This window comes from Ochotona curzoniae, unplaced genomic scaffold, assembly GCF_017591425.1.
Source record: "Ochotona curzoniae isolate NIBS_2020 unplaced genomic scaffold, NIBS_Ocur_1.0 scaffold_3835, whole genome shotgun sequence".
In the NCBI taxonomy this organism is placed as follows: domain Eukaryota; kingdom Metazoa; phylum Chordata; class Mammalia; order Lagomorpha; family Ochotonidae; genus Ochotona; species Ochotona curzoniae.
This window is the reverse complement of record NW_024467114.1, coordinates 26,738,875-26,748,746: the sequence shown is the minus strand read 5'-3', so window position 1 is coordinate 26,748,746 and position 9,872 is coordinate 26,738,875. Positions and strand designations below refer to the sequence as shown.

Here is a 9,872-nt window from a genome sequence, read left to right as displayed (position 1 = left end):
TGCTGGGTATCCCCTATTCTTTGCTTGATGTCATCACCACACGTTCTGCCCTAGGAGACACAGCAGGCATGCAAATGATGAACTAGAGTCTATTCTTCAAATCACTCTCTCTGGGAGCCAGAAGTCCCAGGAATTCCCACGTGTGTATGCCAAGAAGCCATAAGTGCCAGGTGGCCCAGGAGGCAACAATTGTGAGTGTCCAGTGTGAGAGGCAGCTCCGGCTCCTCTGGGGGCTGGGCCTGGTGATCGGGACCCGTGAGTTGTTGGGTGATGATCCTGAATCCACCTGGCAGGGAATACAATAGGGGGCTGAAGTGTGAGCAACTTGCTGCTCGGAGGTGAGGCTGCTTGGGAGGGGACACTGGGGGAGCAGACTTGAGTCAGGTCTCAGAAGTCAAGCTCCTCCAACACCCCACACCTGATGAACATCCTTATTCCACTCCCTGCCATTGGGCCCCCACTCGGGCTCCCAGCACGTGGGGCTGACCCTCTTTAGCCAAGCTACCAAGGCCACCATCTGCTTCCCCCTCCAGACTCCCATCACTCAGAGCCCCTCCTCTGCCTCTCCACAGAGGCCCTGCTGCCTCCTTCTGCCTCCCTCAGCTGTCCACTCAGGCAGAACCCACACAGAAAACATCCATGCAGCCCCCAGCACCACCCGCACCTGAGCCAAGCACTACATCCCAGGACAGCCCACAGTGACCCCATGCAGAGGCCATGGGACAGCCCTCCCTCTCCACTCAGCACTGTGGAGGCTGTGCCTCTGGGAGCAGGTGCACCCGTGGTTCCTTGCAGCAGCCCCATGGGTGGGCTCTCCTGGACTCCTACACGTGGTCTCTGCAGAGCTGCAGAGGGCACTGAAGGACACACTCTGCACACGGGATTTTTGGGTGTGGCAGGAGCCTGTGTGTTCAGCCCACAGACCTAGGCCAGGCGCCCTCTGTGGGCAACTGGCCCACACTGGTGGAGGCTGCCCTCCCACAGCCTCCCTGCTAGAGTCAGTTCTAGACCGTGTTTATCATCTTTGTGCCATGATCCCAGAGATCTGGCTCTTTCCCTGTTGACTTGTAGTTTTCACGTGAGAGGACGTGTTCATCTTTAACACAAAGCACAGATAAACTCTTGGCTACAAGCTGTCTTTTGTGTGCAGTGTTCTGGCTATGCTGACTTTATTATAATGAGTTTGATCAATCCTTTCCTGAGGCCTTCTAAATCTCACACCATACACACAGACAGCATTCCACCCCCAAGTTACAAAAGTATTATCCTTTAGATTCTTCTAGAGCCTAGATATCAGTGTAAGGGGAGAAGTTCTGCTCCATGGTCCTGAGTCAATCCTGGACATAACATGCAGGAACTAAAATTAATATTAAAAGTAACTTTAAAAAATATTTTATAGTTTATAAAGCCTGGCCCTCCGCAGAGAGTGGAACAGATGATGAAAATTCTGGATGACACCACAATGCTAGGCATTGTCACTTCACATTTATCAACAACCACAGAGTACTCTGACCGGGAAGAAGTGTCTGAGCAGGTGCACCTGCTGTAACAAAGGTACCGCTCTGGTGCTGACTGCGATTCTGATGGAGCTTTTATGTTTTTGTGTTGGTGGGGCAGAGAGTATGCGCCCAAGACTCGCGGATCAATTTTGCTGTGCATCTGAAACGTCTTAGAAGAAAAAAAAAACAACAACACACACACGGCAGCAGCATTTGGACCAAGACATCACGGAGACAGGGCGTCCAGACAAACCACCTGATGAATTCCTGGGAGACTGGGGTCACCACAGAAGAAATGTGAAAGGGACCATGTTAGGACACTGGAGAAAAGTTGGGGCTGAGGTAGGAAAAAGGCACAGGTGTGCGGGTAAGAGTACCACTCCACAATGGAGATTCTCTTTTTACAACATCTCTCTAAGTGACAATCTTCCTGCAGTGCTCCCTGTCTTGGAAATGGCACAGTGTGGCTGAGGAGCAGGCTCAGGAAGTTGTGAGAACAGGAAGAACCAGAGGCATTGTGAGCCAGCAACAGGGTCAAGGACAAGTTTACCCAGGGGGACCACAGTCCACACCTGAAGACAGCAAAGTAAAGTGATGGGCCTAAACAAAGCAAGGAAGGGTCCACCTCTGAGCAAGGAGTACTCTGCAGATGGGCAGAAGAGGGACAAAGGATTGAGAAGGCGGGGCAGACATCAAGACCTTGGCTGCCTGGGCAGTCACAGAGGATGCTCAGATCTCACCAACAACAGGGCAGGAACTGCCTCACGGTCTGCAGTGAAGATCAAAGGAGCAGTGACTGAGCAGGTGCAGGCGCTCACCTAGCCAACAGCTGTCACTCACCACCAGATAAGGATGGGGAGAAGGAAAGAAAGAGTGCTCCCATCTACCTGCTCAGCCCCAAACGGCCATAGCACCCCAGGGCTGGGGTACAGCCAGGAGTCAGGAATCCAGTGAGGTCTCTTGCATCATCACTCCTGCCTCCCAGAGTCTGTGTTAGCAGGAAGCTGGAGTCACACCCGGAGATGGGCAGGAACCCAGGCCCTCCAATGCTGTCTGACCCACCAGGTCAGACACCCACCCAGCCCACTTCACCCATCTCAAGACTTCTTCAAGAACCCCGAAGTGAAAAATGCTAGGGTGCCCAACAAGAGCCCAGAGTTACTGTTCCTTTAAGAACCATTCTTTCCAGTATCTTCCGTGTCAGCCAAGATAAAAACACCCAAGGAACAGAACACTTCAGCCCTCCAAGCTTACATGGTCTGCACTTGCAGAATACACAAATTGCCTTTTCCGTATAGACATGATGCCATTTTCATTGGCAGTCTAACCCTGGTCAGGCCCCAGCAGCCCATGGTGCACACACGGTTCCTTAGAAGTGGGGGAGTCATCCAAGTAACTCCTTTAAAAAAATTTTTTTTAAAAATATGATTTCTGTAAAAGGAGTATATTCCTTGTATTTCATTTCAAGAGTATAATGATACTGCCCAGGCCACTCCACCTTCCTCTTCCTTCTCTTACTTTTCTTGCAATTTTTTCCAGTGGTATGCTGCCAACTTACTTCATAATCATAGACTTTAGCCTGTAACAAGTAGAAGACTTCAACCCACCGACAAGGGCCAATACCCAACAACCTCAAAATGTCAATTTTGCTCATATACATCACATTTTTGGTTGCTCCACCTATTCATTCGTAAACTTGGTTTCCAGGAAGGACCAACTGTAATACCATTTGACACTGGTCTCTTGGCAGGTGTCGTCCTAACACAGAGATGACGTTTTTTTCACGCTTCCCGAACCTCGGGGGAGTGAACCTGGCAGGACCACTGGTGTTGGAGCCACAGTCACTTGAATCACTATGGAGAATTTCCCGACACGGGAAGCTCTGTGACTGAGATGGTTTCTTGGGAATCCACTAGTTTCCTGCCCACACACCTGTAACAGCCCCAGATGGAGGCCAAGAGCCAGAGACTTAGCCCAGATCTGTCATGGGTCCCAGTGACCCAGAGTTTTAACCTGCTGCCTCCAGAGCTCTAAGCAGGAAGGTGAAGAATACTCCTCTTGGGTATCTGGTGTCCCAACCAAACTGCACAATGTCCAACCCATTTGCCACATTCATTTCCAAATAAGGCAGAACTCACCTGACAGATGGGTAAGTGTTCTGCCAGCCACACCTGGGCCAACTTGGTCTCAGAGGGTATGAAAACACCACCAGGTCTCACCTGGCCATATGCCAGCACATCCTCCTGTTTCAACAGCCTGTGGGCAGCCTAAGAGCTAATCCATACCTACTGCATGACCAAGAGAACGGTGCTGCGGGCTAACGCTCCTGCATCCGGGCATTCTCCACGGAGTCCACCACGACCTCAGCCAGAACTCTTCCTGGATCAGGTTCAGAAACCAAAGCTTGGGCGAGCTGGCCCTGCGTGCAGCCAGTTCTCTGCCTGTCACCAGCCCCTGACACCAGAGGTTCTCCAGAAGTTTCCACGTCCCTACCCTATGGATGAAGCAGCAAAGTAAATCCCTGAAATGAGAGCAGCACAACAGCAGGGCTGGGAAGACAGCAGCCAGGGGGCCCCGGGGCAGGCCCAGTGCCATGCCACACGTGGCCCTAGATGCCTGCAGCTGATGGGGAAACATCCAGGAGTAAAGGTTTACACTAGGATTCCAGCTGAGCAGGGTGCAGGGGGAGGTGGGGACTCTGGGGGAGAGGCTGCTCTGCGGGAGGACACACCCACTCCCTCCTGCCCTGGGAAGCCTGAGCAAGCCCCATGGCCCACACCCAGTCTTCCCCAGGCAGTTGGGAGCCACCCAGAGAAGGAACCTGCCTGTCTGCTGCTGCTTGGGGCGGTGGGCTCAGTGCTCCTCTGGAGATTGGAGGGCCTCCCTGTCTATTTTGGGAGCCTGTTAAGTGCATCACGTGACAGTCCCAGCAGCCAATGTCAAGTCCACTTTTCAGAAAAATAAACCCCCCCTCCACTAGCCCCAAGCTTCACCTGTGGCGCCCAGGCCCAGGCTGTCCCCTTCCCAAGCACAGCCCACTGCCCTGAGAGGAGAGGAAGGAGGCCTTGGAACCCAGCCCTGGGTCTCCAGCTCTGCCGGGTTCGCGGGGTGGGGAGTCAAGACTCCCACCAGCTCGCAGGACTTTTGTAGAATCCAGGCTTTGTCCTTCCACCCAAATCCCCCACCCCACCCTCTTCCCGGGGCACCGTTCCAAACAAACCCAGGATCCACGTGGCCTAGCCACCTCCCCAAACAACCGGCCCCGCCTTTCTCGGGTGGGAGAGGCAGTGACCCGGCTCCAAATCGGGAAACCCAGGCCCCTCTCGCTGTCTGCAAGGGCTGACACCTGCTTGCAGAGACTCTGGTGGGGTCCTCACCGCGATTCTCACTTACCCTCGGCCCAGGAGCAGCGCAGGCCCGGGGCAGGCAGTCAAGGTCGGGTACTCAAATTCGCCGTGGCCCTTCGGCGGCGTCCGAGGCGTTGGTGTTGGCTTTGGCGTTAGCGGCAGTCAACGCCCAGGAACGGCACGCGAGCGCAGCCCCGCGAACCCTCGCAAGTAACGGCCTGGCGCCCGCCGTCCGTTTGGGTTCTCCTGGCGTCTGGCTGGTGCCCGGCCCGAGGCTCGCCTCTCCCACCGCGCGCCCTTAACGGTTAAGCGGACCCCGGCGGGTGCGGCGACACCCAAGCGCTTCCTCCCCATAGTCGGGTTGGGGCTCAGGGACCCCGCCCCGTCCGCTAGACGCTGAGCCGTGGCCTTGGGATTGGGTCCTGGAAGCCACTCTCCCCGCCTCCCTGGAGCTAGAACTTGGGCTCCTTGGCTACGAGGGGATGGGGCAGGCCTGGACTGGGGCTCCCCCTGGGAAGGCCAACTTTTCTACTTGGGGGGTTTCTGAGAAGTGAATGTTGGGGAGGAAAGCTGGAGCAGCCTGCCTAGGCCTGGAATTTGCCAAGTGTTTCTGCAGGGGCCCCTTGGGAGCGTCTTGCTACCGGGGCCTTGGGAGGTCATTGCCCCCGGGCCTGGGCACGTAAGGCAAGGGTCCCGTGGCCAGTGCATCCTCCTTTTGCTACAGACCCTGGGGGCTTCGCCTGACATCCCCATGGATGTGTGTCTACAGACAGGGTTCCTCTGGCTCGAGGCGTACCTGCAGAGTTATCCCCACAACGACCAGAAGCAGCACAGCAACACCAAAAAGATTTAGAGACCTTCTCTCTAAATAGATGACATCTAGTTATGCACCCACTCTGGGAAACCACAATGGGACAGGGCAGAATAGGTTTTTGTTTTTTTTTTTTTTTTAGATTTATTTATTTTTATTGCAAAATTAGATATACAGAGAATAGGAGAGACAGATGATTCACTCCCTAAGTGATCGCAATGGTGGGTGCCACACTCATCCGAAGCTAGGAGCCAGGAACTTCCAGGTCTGCCAGGCGGGTGCAGGGTCCCAAGGTTTTGGGCCGTCCTTGACTGCCTTCCCAGGCCACAAGCAGGGAGCTGGATGGGAAGTGGAGCTGCTGGGATCAGAATAGGCGCCCTTAAGGAATCCCAGCACATTCAAGGCGAGAACTTTAACCGCTAGGTCATGGCACTGTCTCTGAAATAGGCTTTGTCAGTGTTACCCTCACAAATGCTGGAATCAAAAACCTCCAGGAAAGAAATGAGGCTGCTTGGTTCCCACCAACTGATAAGCCGATTCTTGGTAAGCAGCACTGAAATGGTGTCCATAAAGAATGTGATATTCACAGGGAGGAGGGGCTGGCTGGCTGGGATGGTAAAGGAGGAGGCTAGGGCTGTTTTAAAAAGATAACACCTTTTGGACCCCAGGGTCTCCTCAACCAGGACAAGTTTCCAAAGATCCTCAATGGGGTAATAATTTCCCACACCACGGGGTGAGTGGGGGGGAGTTGTGGAGCAAGATCTGAGGGACTCAGCAATCAAGGGAATTAAAAGCCAGAGATCACAAAGTGTGTCGAAGGAATCTGACATTCCAGGAGAAGATGCTCTGCTTTCTCTTAGAGCCTTCAAGATCAGACAATCCCCTGGTCTCGGAGGAGTGGCTGGGATAGCGGTCCGTAGCAGTCACCTTGGTCACGGAAAGGTAGCCTGATAAGAACTACTAGAAGTCCTTGTTGCGGGGGTATGAGTGAAATCGTGCCAGACAAGTCTACGGTATATTAAGGAATCTTTAGTAACCAAGCTTGGTGACAATAGGACCCACTAGGAATTTGCAAATGACAAGTCCATATGGCAATCCAGTCTGAATCAAAACCCTGAGGCGAACAAATGACCCTGAAGTCCGTCTATTAAACTGAAGTCTTATGTTCCAGCTTCCCCGGCTATTTAAGTTATCCTAAGAGACATGCAGCAGATAACCTGAGGACAGAAAGCTGTAAGCATTCACCTTTCCCTGGCTTCTCTGTCCACATTCCATTACTGCTAGGCCTCTCCTCCCCTGGAACTCTTGAAAGTACACACATTAGAAATACAAAGCAGCTTAGCATTCACATCTTCACTGTCTTCCCCAAGCAGTGAACAGAGGGTGAGGAATACAGACAAACAGGGGCCATGCTCAGGGATTACCTGTTCTCAGACTGTCCGTGGGATGCCAGAGAGCAAGCAGGTACTGGGGAAGCCAAGAGTTGGAGGGTTGGGGTCCAGTGCGGTAGCCTAGTTGCTAAAGTCCTTGCCTTGTACATGCTGGGATCCCACATAGGTGCCAGTTCTAAATCCAGCAGCCCTGCTTCCCATCCAGCTCCCTACTTGTGGCCTGGGAAAGCAGTAGAGGGCAGCCCAAAGCCTTCGGACCCTGCACCTGCATGGGAGACCCAGAAGAGCTCCTGGCTCCTGGCTCCCAGCTTCAGATCAGCACAGTTCCAGCTGTTGTGGCAGCTTGGGGAGTGAATCAATGGATGGAAGACTTCTTTCCTCTCTCGGTAATTCTGTCTTTAAAATAAAAATCTTAAAAGTGTCTCAAATGACAAGTGATCACAAAAGCATCTATATATTTATACTTTTTAAAGAAGCCTTTTCATAGGGAAATGGGAGTTTCTTGGGCCCAGCAAACCACTGAGTGCAAAGGAGTAGCTCCTGGACTTAATCCTACAATTACTGACCATGGCCATTAAGGGAAAACAGGATATAAAAAAAAGAGAAAAGAAAAGAAAAGAAAAGAAAAGAAAAGAAAAGAAAAGAAAAGAAAAGAAAAGAAAAGAAAAGAAAATGGAGTTAGAGGCCCACCACTGCCATGTGGGTGGGTGGAGCTCAGGTGAGTCTGGGCTGTGGCATGGGTGCTTGAATCTCCCAGCTGTGTAGCTACAGCTGGGGGAATCTGGGCTGGATGGTCTGGGTGCCAATAGTGCCGAGCCAAGCCTTCGGGCTGCCTGGTGGTGCAGCCTGGGAACTTGGGGGTGTGGGCTTACAGGGAGTCTGGGAGATGGCACAGGTGGGGATGAGAGCAGGGACCTTAAGGTTCATGTCCAGATGAGAAACGACTTCTCTGGGACTTCCATGAACAAGGCCACTGTGCCTGAAGGTTACGACATGCAGCCCACCGGACAGTGTCAGCAAAAGGAATAGGTACTATGAGGCTGAGCCATAAAGTTGACAAACACGTGAGTGAATCAGGTCTGAGGACAGAATCTGCACAGGAATATGTGGGCTCACGCATGTGGAACAGCAATCTCGGTTGGCATGTGCGAGAACTGTGGCTGGGAACAGGCCTGGTTGGGGATGCCCTGGATGGGCTGGAATTCCTACTGGTGAACACTAGAGCCAGAATAGGTGCATTGTCCTGGGCTGAACGTGGCTGCAATCTCCCTTGGCATGGCTGTGGTCTGGGTCTGGGGAGGGCTGGGCTTAGCTAGACTCTAGCACCCACTGGTACTTGCTAAGGCACCAATGGTGTGGGGTGAAGCCCACTGGCTGTCTGGTGACAAGTTCTGAGGACTTGGAGGGTGTGGGCCTATAAGGGATCTGGTGGTTGGCACTAGTGGGGCATGTAGAGGAACCTGAGAGTTCATGTCCAGGTGATGAATGGCTGCCTAGGGATTTCCATGGACATATGCCGTTATGTTAGAAGGTGAGGAATTACTGCCTAGGGACATCCATGGGTAAGGCCACTTACCATATGTGTAAGTGAGGAATGACTCTTGAGGGACTCCCATAGACAAGGCTTCTGTACTTGTAGGTAAGTGAGGGAACTAAGACCTGGTGGTTTGGAGGGGAGAGACCAGAAGACCTTTCTGGGTTAGACTGAGGCACCTGCCCACATGGAATTCCTGAGTTGGGCTTGTTAGCATGGAGCATTGCTGACTGTCACATACCAGACCACATGAAAACTAGGGCTGGGGGGCCTGTCTGATAAGGCTAAATTCCAGTACCTGACAGTGAGTGTTAGAACAGGGGATGGGTCACATTAGGTTGCACCATGACACTAACCAGCACACAAGAGAACCAGGTCCAGGGGTAGATTCTGTGGGAAATATGTGGGCCTAACTCTGTGCAAATACAAGTCCTGCTGGTTAGTTTAAGAGTTGAGGTGGTGATGGGCTGAGCTGGGTGTGACCATGGAATCCACCAACACTCACGGGTACTAGGGCTGGGAACAAGCTGGGCAGGTCCAGACCTTCATGTGCACCCTAAAACTGGGTGTGGGGTGGGCCGGCCTGCAACATTCACCAGCTCATACAAAGGCCAGGATGCAGGGACAGGCTATGCCGGGTAAGGGCCTGGCACTCACTGGCATGCATGAGATCTGTGTCTAGGAGTAGGCCAAGTGGAGAAACTTGGGAAACTCCCCTAGTGGGTTGTAGCTCCCACTGGTGAGCACATGGTTCAGGCTTGAGTGTTGGGCAGGCTGGACGAGGTAGCGCCATCCATTGGCAAATGGTAAGGTTGGTTTTGGAAGGGGGTGGACCAGGAGTTGAGCAAGCCTTATCTCACTGGCAAGTGCAGAAACCAGGCCGGAGTGCAGGTCATGCTGGGCAATATCATACCTACTGGTTTGCATGAGCCAGGGATAAGAGCAGACTAAGCAGGCCAGATTCTAGCATCCACCAGCAAGAGTTAGGACTGGGTCAGGCCAGGTCAGGCCAGGCTGCAGCATCCAGAGGCAAAGGCCAAGACTGGCAAGGGGCTATGCCAAGCTGGGTCAAACCAACCACTGGCATGTGTGAGATCTGTGGCTGGGAACAGATCCGGTTGGTGAGCTAAGGGTATGCCCTGGTTCCCAATGATGAGCATGAGGGCTGGAGTGGGAGCTTTGATCTGGTCTGGACATGGCTGCAGTGTCCCTTGGCACAGGTGTGGACTGGGTGTGAGGTGTGCCAGACTGGGCTAGATTGCAGCACCCACCGGTGTTTGTGAGAACCAG

At 53.2% G+C, this 9,872-nt stretch overlaps 1 long non-coding RNA gene across 1 annotated transcript; it reads right to left on the bottom strand.

The window, feature by feature from the left end:
- Positions 1–3,151: 3,151 nt before the first annotated feature.
- On the bottom strand, positions 3,152–5,168 carry LOC121145670. The gene is made up of 2 exons (XR_005882064.1): positions 4,893–5,168; positions 3,152–3,993 (listed from the first exon to the last, which is right to left on the bottom strand). It is a non-coding gene; the product is annotated as an uncharacterized LOC121145670 (long non-coding RNA).
- Positions 5,169–9,872: the final 4,704 nt, after the last annotated feature.